Source organism: Oryctolagus cuniculus, chromosome 15, assembly GCF_964237555.1.
Source record: "Oryctolagus cuniculus chromosome 15, mOryCun1.1, whole genome shotgun sequence".
NCBI lineage: Eukaryota > Metazoa > Chordata > Mammalia > Lagomorpha > Leporidae > Oryctolagus > Oryctolagus cuniculus.
In genome coordinates this window covers 80,544,264-80,560,551 of record NC_091446.1, presented here as the reverse complement: position 1 = coordinate 80,560,551, position 16,288 = coordinate 80,544,264, and the positions used below count along the sequence as shown (strand labels likewise).

The 16,288-nt window shown below is 44.9% G+C and overlaps 1 long non-coding RNA gene across 2 annotated transcripts in view; it reads right to left on the bottom strand.

The window, feature by feature from the left end:
* Nucleotides 1–16,288, bottom strand: part of LOC127486125 (uncharacterized) — a 139,962-nt gene that overhangs the window by 115,864 nt on the left and 7,810 nt on the right. For both annotated transcript variants that reach the window (XR_011382561.1, XR_011382560.1), the window contains exon 2: nucleotides 7,534–7,999. This is a non-coding gene — a long non-coding RNA (uncharacterized lncRNA). The remainder of the gene's footprint in view (nucleotides 1–7,533; nucleotides 8,000–16,288) is intronic.

The window sequence follows — 16,288 nt, the reverse complement described above, 5'->3', positions numbered from 1 at the left end:
CAGATCTAGAAAAAATGATGCTGAAATTTATATGGAGACACAGGAGACCTCGAATAGCTAAAGCAATCTTGTACAACAAAAACAAAGCCAGAGGCATCACAATACCAGATTTCAGGACATACTACAGGGCAGTTGTAATCAAAACAGCATGGTACTGGTACAGAAACAGATGGATAGACTAATGGAACAGAATTGAAACACCAGAAATCAATCCAAACATCTACAGCCAACTCATATTTGATCAAGGGTCCAAAACCAATCCCTGGAGCAAGGACAGTCTATTCAATAAATGGTGCTGGGAAAATTGGATTTCCACATACAGAATGATGAAGCAAGACCCCTACCTTTCACCTTACACAAAAATCCACTCAACATGGATTAAAGACTTAAATCTACGACCTGACACCATCAAATTATTAGAGAGCATTGGAAAAACACTGCAAGATATAGGTACCGGCAATGACTTCTTGGAAAACACCCCAGAAGCACAGGCAGTCAAAGCCAAAATTAACATTTGGGATTGCATCAAATTGAGAAGTTTCTGTACTGCAAAAGAAACAATCAGGAAAGTGAAGAGACAACCGACAGAATGGGAAAATATATTTGCAAACTATGCAACTGATAAAGGGTTGATAACCAGAATCTACAAAGAAATCAAGAAACTCCACAACATCAAAACAAACAACCCACTTAAGAGATGGGCCAAGGACCTCAATAGACATTTTTCAAAAGAGGAAATCCAAATGGCCAACAGACACATGAAAAAATGTTCAAGATCACTAGCAATCAGGGAAATGCAAATCAAAACCACAATGAGGTTCCACCTCACCCCAGTTAGACTGGCTCACATTCAGAAATCTACCAACAATAGATGCTGGAGAGGATGTGGGGAAAAAGGGACACTAACCCACTGTTGGTGGGAATGCAAACTGGTTAAGCCACTATGGAAGTCAGTCTGGAGATTCCTCAGAAACCTGAAGATAACCCTACCATTCAACCCAGCCATCCCACTCCTTGGAATTTACACAATGGAAATTAAATTGGCAAACAAACAAGCTGTCTGCACATTAATGTTTATTGCAGCTCAATTCACAATAGCTAAGACCTGGAACCAACCCAAATGCCCATCAACAGTAGACTGGATAAAGAAATTATGGGACATGTACTCTATAGAATACTATACAGCAGTCAAAAACAACGAAACCCGGTCATTTGCAACAAGATGGAGGAATTTGGAAAACATCATGCTGAGTGAATTGAGCCAGTCCCAAAGGGTCAAATATCATATGTTCTTCCTGATTGGCGACAACTAACTGAGCACCAAAGGGGAAACTTGTTGAAGTGAAATGGACATTGTGAGAAACAGTGACTTGATCAGCTCTTGTCCTGACGGTTGATGTACAATGTAATACTTTATCCATTTTAGTATTTTTTTTTGTTCTAGTACCATTGGTTGAACTCTGTAATTAACACACAATTGTTCTTAGGTGTTTAAATTTTATCTGAAAAGTGATCCCTGTTAGGAATTTGGAAAACATTATGTTGAGTGAAATAAGCCAATCCCAAAGGGACAAATACCACTTGTTCTCCTTGATAGGTGACAACCAACTGAGCACCAAAAAGGAAACCTGTTAAAGTGAAATGAACACTATGAGAAACGGTGACTTGATCAGCCCTCACCCTGACTGTTGATGAGCAGCTTAATATGTTATCCCTCTTAGTATTTTTTTTTGTTTGTTCTACTTAATACTTTTGGTTGAATACTGTAATCAATACACAATTCTTCTTAAGTGCTGAAACTTAACTGAAAAGTGATCGCTGTTAAATATAAGAGTGGGAATAAGAGAGGGAAGAGATGTGCAATTTGGGACATGCTCAAGCTGACTTACCTCAAACGGTAGACTTAGAAACATACCAGGGGATTCCAATTCAATCCCATCAAGGTGGCATGTACCAATGCCATCTCACTAGTCCCAGTGATCAATTTCTGTTCACAATTGATCGTAATGATAGGACTAAGAACCAAAGGGATCACATAAACAAGAATAGTGTCTGCAAATACTAGCTGATAGAATCAAAAAGGGAGAGAATGATCCAACATGGGAAGTGAGATACACAGCAGACCCATAGAATGGCAAATGTCCTAATAGCACTCTGGCCTCAAAATCAGCCCTTAAGGCATGCGGATCCAGCTGAAATGCCCATGAGAGTATTTCAGGCATGGAAAGCCAAGATACTCTGGGGGAAAAAAAAACCTAAATGAAAGATCTCCATGAGTGAGATCCCAGTGTAAAGAACGGGTCATCAAAGAAGGAGGTACCTTTCTCTGAAGGGAGGAGAGAACTTCCACTTTGACCATGGCCTTGTCTAAAAATGATCAGAGTCAGTGAACTCAGAGGGCTTCCATAGCCTTGGCAACTCATGACAAGAGCCTAGGGTGATTACTGATGCCATAAACAAGAGTGTCAATTTGTTAAGTCAACAACAGGAGTCACTGTGCACTTACTCATGTAGGATCTTTGTCCTTAGTGTGCTGTACATTGAGATTTAATGCTATAACTAGTACTCAAACAGTATTTTTCACTTTATGTTTCTGTGTGGGAGCAAACTGTTGAAATCTTTGCTTAATGTATGTTAAACTGATCTTCTGTATATAAAGAGAATCGAAAATGAATCTTGATGTGAATGGAAGGGGAGAGGGAGTGGGAAAGGGGAGGGTTGTGGGTAGGAGGGACGTTATGGGGGGGAAGCCATTGTAATCCAAAAGCTGTACTTTGGAAATTTATATTCATTAAATAAAAGTTAAAAAAAATCAACTCCTTAAATTAAGGAAGACACGCATAGGTCAGACTGGCCCCAAAGACCAAATCACAATATGCAGAATTCAATTATCACCTCCACAGTTAATGTCTTAATGCTAGGCTCCATTTTGAGATGCTTCTCAGCAACACTAGACCTTGATCAAACTAAGCAATAACAACTAACCATTATAGTAAACATTTACCAGGAAAAAAATAAAATTCTTGGGGAGAATATAAAGCAACTAAAACACCCACAAACCCAAAATGCAACAGTGACTTTATGTTTTTTTTTTTATCTTTTATTTAATGAATATAAATTTCCAAAGTACGACTCATGTGTTACAATGGCTTCCCCCCCCATACCGTCCCTCCCACCCACAACCCTCCCCTTTCCCACTCCCTCTCCCCTTCCATTCACATCAAGATTCATTTTCGATTATCTTAATATACAGGAGATCAGCTTAGTATACCTTAAGTAAGTATTTCAACAGTTTGCTCCCACACAGAAACATAAAGTGAAATATAATAGATGATTTTTTTTTAAATGATGATGAAATCAGATCAGACCTATTGTCATGTTTAATCCCAGTGAGAATCAAGTTGGGAATTGATAATTTCTTTTTTTTTTTTTTTACAGAAGATCAGTTTAGTGTACATTAAGTAAAGATTTCAATTGTTTGCACCCCCATAGAAACACAAAGTGGAATATACTGTTTGAGTACTCGTTATAGCATTAAGCCTCAGTGTACAGCACGTTAAGGACAGAGATCCTACATGAGGAGTAAGTGCACAGTGACTCCTGGTGTTGACTTTACAAATTGACACTCCTGTTTATGGCATCAGTAATCTCCCTATGCACCAGTTATGAGTTTCCAAGGCTATGGAAGCCCCTTGAGTTCTCCGACTCTTATCTTGTTTAGACACGGTCATAGTCAAAGTGGAGGTTCTCTCCTCCCTTCAGAGAAAGGCACCTCCCTCTTTGAAGACCTGTTCTTTCCACTGGGATCTCACTCACAGAGATCTTTTTGCCAGAGTGTCTTGGCTTTCCATGCCTGAAATACTCTCATGGGCTTTTCAGCCAGATCCGAGTGCCTTATTTATTTATTTGAAAGAGAAAGAAACAGACCTCCTATTTGCTGGTTCATTACCTAACAGCGGATGCAGGGCCAGGTTGAAGCCTAAAACTGGGAACTAAAGCTGAATCTCCCACCCAGGTGACAGAAATTCAACTACCTGAGCCATTAGCCTGCTGCCTCTAAAGCTGTGCATTAGCAGCAAGTTGGAATTAGAAGTGGAGCTGGGACTCAATCCCAGGTACTCTGATTAGGGACATGGGTATCCCACGTAGTTTTTTACCTACTAAGCCAACTGCACACTCCAAGCAGCCATTCTAGGAAAGTGGTTTAACCATTTCTTTTCAAGTGAAACATACATTTAGTATACAATCTAGAAATCCATCCCTAGATATTTACTCAAGAGAAATGAAAATATATATTTGCAAAAAAGCTAGTGATAAGTGTTTACAGTGGCTATATTCATATTCATCCAAGCCAGGAAATGCCCAAAGTAGCAGGAAGTATGCATTTCCCCCAGAACAATGAAAATGCACATCCACAGGCAGACTGGGACAAGATCACATACTTCAGTAGGAAAATAGTGAATATTAGAAGCTAGGAAGGGTACAGAGGAGGAGGGCAGGGACAGGTTGAGTAACAGGTATCAGAATACAGTTAGAATAAGTTCCAGTGTTCAACACCACAAGAGAGCAGGTGCAGTTCAGAGTAACCCACTGTTCTGAAAAGAACCAGAAGACAGGAACTCTAAGGCTCTAAACAAAATATATAAGGATGTAGAAATGCTCATTACCCTGATTTGGTCATTACATACTGTATACAAGTATTGAATTAGAATACTGTATTCCACAAATAAAGATAAATATTGTATGTCCATTAAAATCAACATTTTAAAAATAAAATATGAGCAGAAGTCTTGGACACTTCATGATGGAATGCTGTGAATGGACAAGAAGCCCCTCCTTGCAGGCCACAATAAAAGTGCTGGGCATCATTAGTCATTAGAGAAATGCAGATTAAGACCCCATGGAGGGGCCTGAAAGTGTGACACAGTGGGTTAAGGCCCTGGCCTGAAACACCAGCATCCAATACGGGAGCCGGTTTGAGACCCGGCTGTTCCACTTCCAATCCAGCTCTCTGCTATAGCCTGGGAAAGCAGTGGAGGATGGCCCAAGTCCTTGGGCCCCTGCACCCGCATGGGAGACCTGGAAGAAGCTCCTGGCTTCTGCCTTTGGATCTGTGCAGCTCCAGCCATTGCAGCCAATTGGGGAGTGAACCATCAGATGGAAGACATTTCCCTCTCCCCTCTCCCCTCTCTGTATAACTCTGTCTTTCAAATAAATAAATAAATCTTTTAAAAAAAAGACCACATGGGGTACTCTCACACAATACAATGGCTAGTGTAAAACAACTGATGGCCCTGAATGTGGGCAAGGTTGGGGAGAAAACAGAATTCCCAAACATCACCTTAGAGAGTATAAAATGGTACAACCACATTGTAAACCAGTTTAGCAAGTTCTTCAAAAACCTTACACCTACTCTAGAACCCAGCTAGCTTACTGGTAGGTGCATTTCCCCCAGAACAATGAAAATGTGCATTCACAGGCAGACTGGGACAAGATCACATATAACAGCACCTTTGCTCATCACAGCCAAACACGGGAAACCATGCAAATGGCCATCAGAGTAAGAAGGGGTTGCCAGCTGCCAACACGGGTCTACTCACGTCCTGCAGGGTGCTCAGCCATCACAGGGAACACACAAGGGTTCTGTGCAGCAGCAAGCATGGCTGAGCCACAGGCTCTGGAAGCAACATGACGTCTCGTTCCATTAACAGGACGCTCCAGAACAGACAAAACCCACGGCTGGTGAAAGACATCAGGAGTGGAGAGCAAGTCTGAGGGGGCTGCAAAAATTGGCGGGAAACTGGGATAAAAGCTCAGTTTATGTTGGTGCAAAACTTTTTGAAAGCCATGTGTACAAGGAAGCTTATAAAAGATCAGGTAAAGCATTTAGAAGGAAGAAATGATGCATGGATTTCAAAACTGTTTTGCATCAAAGTAAGCTTACATTTTAATTCCAGTTTTTCTAGAAACTTTTTTTTTTTTTTTGACAGATAGATTTAGACAGTGAAAGAGAGAGAGACAAAAGGTCTTCCTTCTGTTGGTTCACCCCCCAAATGGCCGCTATGGCCGGTGCGCTGCGCTGATCCGAAGCCAGGAGCCAGGTGCTTCCTCCTGGTCTCCCAAGCGGGTGCAGGGCCCAAGGACTTGGGCCATCCTCCACTGCCCTCCCAGGCCACAGCAGAGAGCTGGCCTGGAAGAGGGGCAACCGGGACAGAATCCGGCGCCCCAACTGGGACTAGAACCCAGGGTGCCGGCACCGCAGGCAGAGGATTACCCTAGTGAGCCGCGGTGCCGGCCGACACTACAAGATTTGAAAAAGACACACACACACACACACACACACACACCCCACAACCACAGGGCCCTATCGTGGTAACTCTCTGGAAGGACTGAAAAGGGCAAAGACGTGCCTAATGCTAGGTGTTGTGGACAGGAAGCAATCAGGACTCACACACTGCTGGCAGGAAGGTGCATCCACACCTGAGACAGCAGGCTCAAGGCTGAACACGTGCACTCAGTGACACAGCCCCTCCAGTTCCTACAGGAACGCGTGTGCCTGCGCGGACACACGGTGCTGCCATCAGCGATCTGCTGCAGACATTCACAGAGGGTCTGCATAGAACGCGGACAGAACTACTCCAATGGCCATGGACGCAGGAACGCTAGAGCCGCAGGAATAGCCTTCCATGACCCACCGGAAGAATGCAGACGACCCTCACAAAGATAACGCTGCCCCACAAAAGCAAGACACACATATCCAGAGCGATGGTGGAACACAGCCCAAGAGGGAGTCCTGGGTTTCAGTATTTACTTTCTTTTCTTTCCTTTTTTTACAGGCAGAGTGGACAGTGAGAGAGACAGAGAGAAAGGTCTTCCTTTGCCGTTGGTTCACCCTCCAATGGCCGCCACGGCCGGCGCGCTGCGGCCAGAGCACCGCGCTGATCCGATGGCAGGAGCCAGGTGCTTCTCCTGGTCTCCCATGGGGTGCAGGGCCCAAGCACCTGGGCCATCCTCCACTGCACTCCCTGGCCACAGCAGAGAGCTGGCCTGGAAGAGGAGCAACCAGGACAGACTCCAGCACCCCGACCGGGACTAGAACCCGGTGTGCCAGCGCCACAAGGCGGAGGATTAGCCTAGTGAGCCACGGCGCCGGCTCTGTTTTTACTTTCATCGTAACGCTAGTGCCACGAGTGCTGGGTCTGTGTGTCCCTCAGCTGTACACGTGTGAATTCCGCAGGCACACTGCAGCACACGTCACACTTCAGTAGGATTCAGAAAAGAGAGGCGGCGATGGCCTCTTCTCACTGAGGCGCCACGGGTACTTCTGGCCACAAGATGTTCTCAGGGCCGGCGGGAAAAGTTCTTGCTCACTCTCCCTCCCTCCCTCCTTCCTCTCTCTTCTCCCGTCTCCTACTCTCTCTCCCCCTCTCCCCCTCTCGTCCACACCTTCCTTCCTCCATCAACCTTCCCTGTAGGAGGGGAAAATACCCGTTTCTCAGGAACAAAACTGAAAGTCCTGAGGTGAAAACTTACGGAAGCCGCCGAGGAGAACCGCTAGGGTCCCCGCAGAAAATCACGAAGAGTTCCAGCACGTCCCCGAAAACGGCGTGGCCGCCACGGGCCTGACCCTTGGCTGGGCGGGGTCTTTCCCAGCCTCGGACACCAGCTCCTGGCGGCTCCTGGCCGTTTCTTCAACGCTCAGGCTGGAACCCAGGCGCGCGGGAGCAGCAGGTCACGCGCCAGCAGCACTTCCGGGTCACAGCGTCCCGCCGGGGAGCGCTGCCCACGGGGTGGGCGTCCAGGCGCAGCCGTTGTCCCGCGGGACGCTGCCCGCCTCCCACATCTGTGTGCAGGTGCGCTTCCGGCTGCTCGGCCCTTGGCATCCAGGGAGGCTGCAGGTGCCGGATCAAGTACTTGCGACTTGAATGCTGCAACCGACACAGCTGCCCCAGAGTTCTCGTGTGGTTGTCGTCCCTGGACCCAGAAGCCCTGTCCATGGCTGGGGGAAGAAATGATGAAGAAAAAAAGTCTTCAGCCCTAAGGAGAAGCAAAATGGAGCCCCCAGACTGCCGGCCTCAGCAGCTGCCCGGGCCTTGGCCAAGGTGGGCAAATGGTGGGTTGCAGAATTTGACACAGTGGAGTGCAGGTGCCGAGAGACCAGAGTCCTGCAGAGAATGGCCAGGTCAGGGTGAGGCATGAGCAAGCAGCAGCACGAAAGGGACAGTCACCAGGCCCAGGCACAAAGGCAGTGGCTGCCCTGCCCATCCCAAGGCCTCCAGGACTCCCGGTGGACGTGGAAGGCCGCTCTCAGGGAAAACCTGCTCTCCCCCAGGCTGAGACTGGGCGGGAACCAGGGACCGCTGGGCTGACTGGCCGAGGTGTGCCCGCCTGCCTGTCAGGAAGCCTGACCTCTTGGCTCCCACTCCCACCCCCGGGGCTGCCCTCAGTGAAATTCCAGCTCAGGACTGCCTTTCAGTGTGAGTTGTTAAAGGAAGCTCTTCCGGTCCTTGCAGAGTGCTCAGAGTGCAGTGGGGAGGGAAAGAAACTTTCCTTCCGGTTAGACAATGGCAAAGACTGACTGAGCCGCCTCAGCTCCCGCCTCTGGCAGACCCAACTGCTGCAGACAGAAACGGATGCCTTGGTCACCCTTGGGGAGACCCCCACCGGCACCTCAGATCTTTCCCAAGGCAAGCAGAGGTGCTACCAAAGGCTGGAGTCCACTCTTCTCAGCCAGAAAAACGGTCTGGTGACCTCCGAGAGGCTGTTGAATCAGGCCTGTTTATTACTTATGAATGCATTTTAACTGGCAAAAATTACATGTACTTATCACATACAGCACAACATTTTGAAATGCATGCACATTTTGGAATGGCTAAATGAGTTCATTGACATGGATTATCTCAACGCTCTTACCTTTTCTGTGATGAGAACACTTAAAATTTATTCCTAGTAAATCCTCAAGAATACAATTTGTTCCCATGGTCTTCATGTTATACAATAGATGATTTTAATTCCTCCTATTTACCTGAAATTTTGTATCATTTTATCAACATCCTGCCAACAGGCAGACCCTGCTTGACCCTGGTACCCACCATTCCACCCTCTACTTCTTTGAGTTTGGTTTTCTTACATTCCACATGTAAGTGACAGCATGTGGAGTTTGTCTTTCTGCGCCTGGCATATTTTAGTTACCATAATCACCTCCAGGTTTATCCATGTTTTACAAATCACAGGCTGTAATTCCTTTTTTAAAAAAACTGAAAGGCAGAGTTGCAGAGAGAGAGAGAGAGAGAGAAAGAGAGAGAATATTCTATCTGCTGATTCACTCCCCAAATAGCCACAACAACCAGGGCTGGGCCAAGCCGAAGCCAGGGGTCAGGAGCTTCTTCTGGTTCTCCCATGTGAGTTCAGGGATCTAAGGACTTGGGCCATCCTCCATTGCTTTCCCAGGTGCACTTGCAGGGAGCTAGAGCAGAAGTGGAGGAGCCGGGTCTTGAACTGGCACCTATATGGGATGTTGGCATTGCAGGCTGTGGCTTAGCCTACTGCGCTACACCACTGTCCCCTGTTATTCCTTTTAAAGTAATATTCTATTTTGTGTGTATACCACATTGTCTGTATCCATTCATCCATTGATAGACACCTGGATAGAGTCTATATCTTGGCTACTACAAATTGTACCACAACGAACATGGGCATGCAGATGCCTCTTTAACATACTGATTTCCTTTTCTCTGGTTGTATACCCAGTGGTGGGATTGCTAGGTACATACTGTAGCTCTATTTTAATTTTTTGAGGAACAACCATACTATTTTCCATAGTGGTTGTACTAATTTAATTTACATTCCCACCAACAGAGTATGAGTGTTTCCCTTTCTCCACATCTCCTCCTCCTTTCTCATTTTTATGGCAGCCACTCTAACAGGTGTGACATGACATCTCATGGTGGTTTTAATCTGCATTTCTCTGATGAATAGAGATGCTGAATTTGTTTTCATACACGTTCGCTATTTGTACATCTTATTTTGACAAATTTCTAGTCAGATCTTTTGCCCATTTTTCAGCTGAGTTATTGATTTGGTTACTATTTAATATGAGCACCTTATCTGTTTGATATTGACCCCTTACTAGATGTATGGTTTCAACTGTTTTCCCCTTACTCTGTTGATTGTTTTCTTGTGTGAGGTAATCCCACTTGTCTCTTTCACGCTTGTTACCTGTGCTTTGAGGTTCATATCCCAAATAATCACTGCCCAGACTAGCTTTTTCCTATGTTTCCTTCTATTAGATTTCAGTTTCAAGTCTTACATTTATGTCCTGTGAGATAAAAGCCTGACTTCATATTTCTGCGTGTGGTTATCCAGTAGTCCCAACATCCCATATCAAAGAGACTGTCCTTTCTCAATTATGTGTTCTCGGCAATTTTTCACAAATAAATTGATCATATAATTGAAAATGAATCTTGATGTGAATGGAAGGGGAGAGGGAGCGGGAGATGGGAGGGGTGCGGGTGGGAGGGAAGTTATGGGGGGGGGAAGCCATTGTAATCCATTAACCGTACTTTGGAAATTATTTTTGCTTAATAAAAGTTTAAACAAAATAAATTGATCATAAACATTCTGACTTGTTTCTGGGATCTCTATTATGTTCTATTGTGTCTATTTTTATACCAGTACAATGTTTTGATTACTATATCATTCTGTATATTTTGAAACTAAGTAGTGTGATGCCTCCAGCTTTATTCTGTTTGCTCAAGATGGCTTGGGGATTTAAGGTTCCTGTGGTTTCCTATGAATTTCAGGATTGTTTCTTCCATTTCTATGAAAAGTGTTACTGGAATTTTGATAAGAATTTCATTGAATCTATAGATTGTTTGGGTAGGATGGACATTTAAAAAGTATTACTGGCCGGCACCGCGGCTCAATAGGCCAATCCTCCGCCTTGTGGCGCCGGCACACCGGGTTCTAGTCCTGGTCGGGGCGCCAGATTCTGACCCGGTTGCCCCTCTTCCAGGCCAGCTCTCTGCTGTTGCCAGGGAGTGCAGTGGAGGATGGCCCAAGTGCTTGGGCCCTGCACCCCATGGGAAACCAGGAAAAGCACTGGCTCCTGCCATTGGATCAGCGCGGTGCACCAGCTGCAGTGCACCAGCCGCGGAGGCCATTGGAGGGTGAACCAACGGCAAAAGGAAGACCTTTCTCTCTGTCTCTCTCTCTCACTGTCCACTCTGCCTGTTAAAAAAAAAAAAAGTATTACTAATTCTTCCAATCCAAAGTTATAAAATATCTTTCCATTTATTTGTGTCTTCCTCCGTTTCCATTATACAAGTTTTTCACCCCCTTGATTAATTTTTTCATATTTTTGGTAGCTATTGTGCATGCAGTCTTCTTCATGCCTCTTTTAGACAGTTTGTTATCAGTGTGTAGAAACTTGTCTAGTCTTTGTTGCTGATTCTTCATCCTGCAACTTTACTGAATTTATTTTTGGTGCTAACAATTGGAGGAGGAGTATTCAGTGTTTTCTACGTGTAAGATTATGTCACATGCAAATAAGGACAATTTAACTTCTTTCTTTCTGATTTATTGCCGTTTTATTTCTCTCTTGCCTAATTGCTCTGGCTGGGACTTCTACTACTATGTCAAATAATGATACAATTAGGCATCCTTGTCTCATTCCTCATCTTAGAGGGAAACTTTCAATGTTTCCCCATTAAGTATGACGTTACCTGTGGATTGGTCATATATGGTTTTCATCGTGAAGTGGTACAGTCCTTCTTCCACTTTCACTAGCTTGTTGACAGCTTTTATCCTAAAACAATGCTGAATTCTGTCCAATGCTTTTTCTGCATCTTTCAAGGTGATAATACAGTTTTTGTCCTTAATTCTGTTAATGTGATATATCATATTTACAGACTTCCCTGTGTTGAACCATCCTTGCATCTCTGAGATAAGTCCCACTCTGTGATGACCCATGATCCTTTTCATGCACTATTGAATCCCATTTGCTAGTATTTCATTGAGGATTTTTGCAATCACATTCGTTAGGAATATTGGCCTGTAATTTTCTTTCACTGCAGTATCCTTGTCTGGTTTTGGTTTTACAGTAATGCTGGCCTCATAAAGTAAGTTTGGCAGTATAGCTTCTTTTGCAATATTTTTGAAAAGTTTGAAAAGGACCGGTATGATTTCTATTATAAATTATTAGTAGAATTCAGCAATGAAGGCATCAGGTCCTGGGCTTTCCTGTCGCTCCCCCTCTTCGTGGAGGAACGACACAGGACCCTGCGCTGTTCTTTCGTCTGCTCGGCCCTCCCCGGGTTTGCTGCTGGTTCTTCCCGGGTTGGCTACTATCCCTTCCACCTCCGTGGAAGGGCAGTTCCCCCTGGCCGCATTCCCCACTTCCGCAGGGGAGCGGCACACCGCCGGCCGGCTCTCTCGGGGGCTGCACAGGTGTTCCCTTAGATGTTCCCCTTAGATGTTCCCCGTAGATGTTCCTGGTGCATGCCGTCTCTCTCCTCCTTTATGGTCCTCCTCCGCCAATCCCAACTCGGCTGCCCACACGCCGAGTACGCTGCTCTCCAATCAGGAGCAAGTCCTACAGTTTATTAGTTGAACTGGAGGCAGCTGTGCGGAAGCTGTTTACTTCTCTCCCAACGCCATGTTGTGGGAGAGCAGATGCATAGAATAAGTCTTAATTCGAGTAACTTAGTCTAGTCCGGATTGCTCCCCACACTTTCCTTTGGTGAGAGAATTTTTATTAATGATTTAATTTCTTTACCCATTATTTATCTACTCAACTTTTCTATTCCTTCATGATTCAGTTTGGTGGGTTATATGTGTCTAGGAATCTATCCGTTTTTCTGTATGGCTGTGTAATTGATAAAGTGACCTCCTATAATCCTTTGTGTATTTGTGGTATCAGTTTTAATGTTCCCTCTTTCATTTCTGAATTTATTTGAGCCCCCTTTTTTCCCTGGCCTAGCTAAGGATTTGTTAAATTGTTTTGTCTTCTCAAAGAGCCAACTCTTGGTTTTATTGATCTCTCCTATTCTCTTCCTGATCCCTATGGCTTCTCTGATATTTATTATCTCCCCTCTGCTAACTTTAGGCTTAGCTGTTCTTTTCCTATTTCTAGTTATTAGAGCTATGACAATAGATTGCTTATTTGAAAACTTCTTTCTTCTTGTAGGTATTTCTTGCTCTAAACTTCTCTCTTACAATTGCTTTGGCTGGGGCTAGTGTTGTGGCACCCTGGCCTGGGGCGCTGGCATCCCACATGGTTGCCGGTTCGGGGCCCAGCTGCTCGGCTTCCGATCTGGCTCTCTGCTGTGGCCTGGTCCTTGAACCCCTGTACCAGCGTGGGAGATCTGGAGGAAGTTCCTGTTTCCTGGCTTTGGATCAGCGCAGCTCCAGCCATTGCAGCCAGCTGGGGAGTGGGCCATCGGATGGAGACCTCTCTCTCTTTTTAAAAATTTATTTATTTATTTGACAGATAGAGTTAGACAGTGAGAGACAGACATAGAGAAAGGTCTTCCTTCCATTGGTTCATCCCCAAAATGGCCACTACAGCCAGAGCTATGCTGATCTGAAGCCAGGAGCCAGGTGCTTCCTCCTGGTCTCCCATGCAGGTGCAGGGGCCCAAGCACCTGGGCCATCCTCCACTGCCCTCCCGGGCCACAGCAGAGAGTTGGACTGGAAGAGGAGTCACTGGGACCAGAACCTGGCGCCATATGGGATGCTGGTACCGCAGGCAGAGGATTAACTAAGTGAGTCACAGCGCCAGCCCCTGTATCTATCTCTATGTCTCTCTCTCTCTCTCTCTCTGCCTCTTCTCTCTCTGTGTAACTCTTCAGATAAATAAATAAATCCTTAAAAAAAAGAATTGTTTTGGCTGCTGCCACAAATTTTGATATGTCAGTTTCCACTTCATTTGTCTCAAGATACGCTTTAATTTCTTCATTGACCCAGTGATTATTCAGGAGCATGTTGCTTCATTTCCATGTTTCTGTAAGTTTTCCTAAATGCATTCTGTTATTAATTTCTAGTGCCATACCACTGGAAAAGATAGGTGATCAAAAATACAGCTGGTATGATTTCAATCATCTTTTATGATCTAATGTATGATTTACCCTGGAGAATGGGCTGTGTGCACTTGAGAAGAATGTGCATTCTGCTGCATTTGGATGGAATGTCCTATAGATATCTGTTAAGTCAATCCACTCTGAAGTATAGTGTAAGTCTGGTGTTTCCTTTCTTTTTCTACCTGAATGATCTGTTCATTGCTGAAACTGGAGTGTTGAATTCCTCTACTATCACTGTAGTACAGCCTATTTCTCCCCTCAGGTCTACTAGTAATTACTTCATAAATTCAGACATCGATTGTTGGGTGCATATATATTTACAACTGTTAGATCCCCTTGATGAACTGACCTCTTAGTCATTATTGAATGACCCTCTCTGTCCTATCTTCCAGTTTTTACTTAGTCTGTTTTATAGAAATATAGCTACTCCTGTCCTTTTCTGGTTCCCATCTGCATGGAATACCTTTTCAATCCCTTTCTCCTCAGTAAATCTTTACAAGTATAGTGAGTCTCTTGTAGCCAGAATATAGTTGAGTCCTATGTTTTTATCCATTCAGCCACTTTATGTCACTTTACTGGAGAATTAATCTATTTTCTCCAATAGATGTCATGAGGAACAGCTACTTAGGCCCCTCTTCCATCTGGCCCTGTGGCTCTCCACAAGGTGCACCCCATGGCAAATAGCATGCTTGCAGTGGCAGAGCCATGAGATCAGTCCCAGAAATGGGCAGAAAGGATAAGATGTCATTAACACACACCACCCGTCGTCTGTCTCCCTCCCTCCCCCAATGTCACAAGGCAGAGAAGGACTCTGGAAATGCTGTGCTTTTATGTGAAAGGTCAAGGAAGCCAACGGGTTGAACACCTGTTCAACCTTAACTGCACAAAAATACTGTAGGTAAAGCAAGAAGTTATGTTCCATGCTTGCCATGCGAACAAGACTGAGGAATTCAGAAGACACAAGAAGCATAAGAGATACTTAGCAGCAAGAAGAGAATGTCAACCTCCTTGTCTTTTTCCCTCATTCCATTTATGTTGCTTCTGCCTGATCCTCCACCAATGTCCTCCATTCACAAGTGTGTTTCTCTTAGCAGGTGTCAACAAACTATAGCCCAAAGGCCAAATCCAGTCCACTACTTGTTGTCATAAATAGCGCTTTATTGAGACATAGCCATGCTCATTTGTGTCTGCACTTTCTGTGCTACAATGCCAAAGTTAAGTACAGGTGACAGAGGCCTTATTGCCTGCAAAGCCTAAAATATTTGCCATGTGGCTTTTTATAGGAAAATGTTGGCTGGCCCTGCCCTTGAAAATACACTATGCCTGACCTATGGTCCATAGAATGCTATAATCTTGGAGTTGAATTAGTGTCACCTTATTTTTTTAAAAGATTTATTTTATTTATTTGAAAGAGTTACAGAGAGAGGTAGAGACAGAGAGAGAGGTCTTCCATCCACTGGTTTCATTCCCCAGATGGCTGCAATGGCCAGAGCTGTGCCAAGCTGAAGGATCCAGGAGCTTCCTCCGAATCTCCCACATAGGTGCAGGGGCCAAAGGACCCGGCCTGTCTTCCATTGCTTTCCCAGGCCATAGCAGAGAGCTGGACCAGAAAAGGAGCAGCCGGACTAGAATCAGCGCCCATATGGGATGCTGGCAATTCAGGCCAGGGCTTCAACCTGCTGCGCCACAGCACTGGCCCCAGTGTCACATTATTTTGAAGAGTCCTTAATAAAATTGATACTTTGAACTATGCAGAGAAGTTTCTGCAAGAATTCTCAGAAACCATATTATGTTTATACACATTTTAAGTCTCCAAGGAAGAGATGTTATGGTCTTGGTGTCTTAACCTTATTTTCAAAAGGAAATGAGGGCACAGGGTATTGTGGCAAGAGGCATCTTGGGATGCCACTGGCATCCTCTATCACAGTTCAAGTCCTGTCTACTCTGTTTCTGACCCAGATCCCTGCTAATACATTCTGGAAGGTAGTAAGTGATGGACCAAGTACTTGGGTTCCTGCTGCCCACATGGGAGACCTGGGTGGAGTTCCTGGCTCCTGGCTTAAGTCTGGCGTAGTCCTGGTTGTTGCAGGCACTTGTGGAGTAAACCAGTGGGAGGGGGTTTCTCTCGCTCACTCATTCTCTTTCAAGCAGATAAAAATAAACATTTAGTAAAAATAAACAAAGAGCCTTAGGCAGAGGCCTTAAGTACT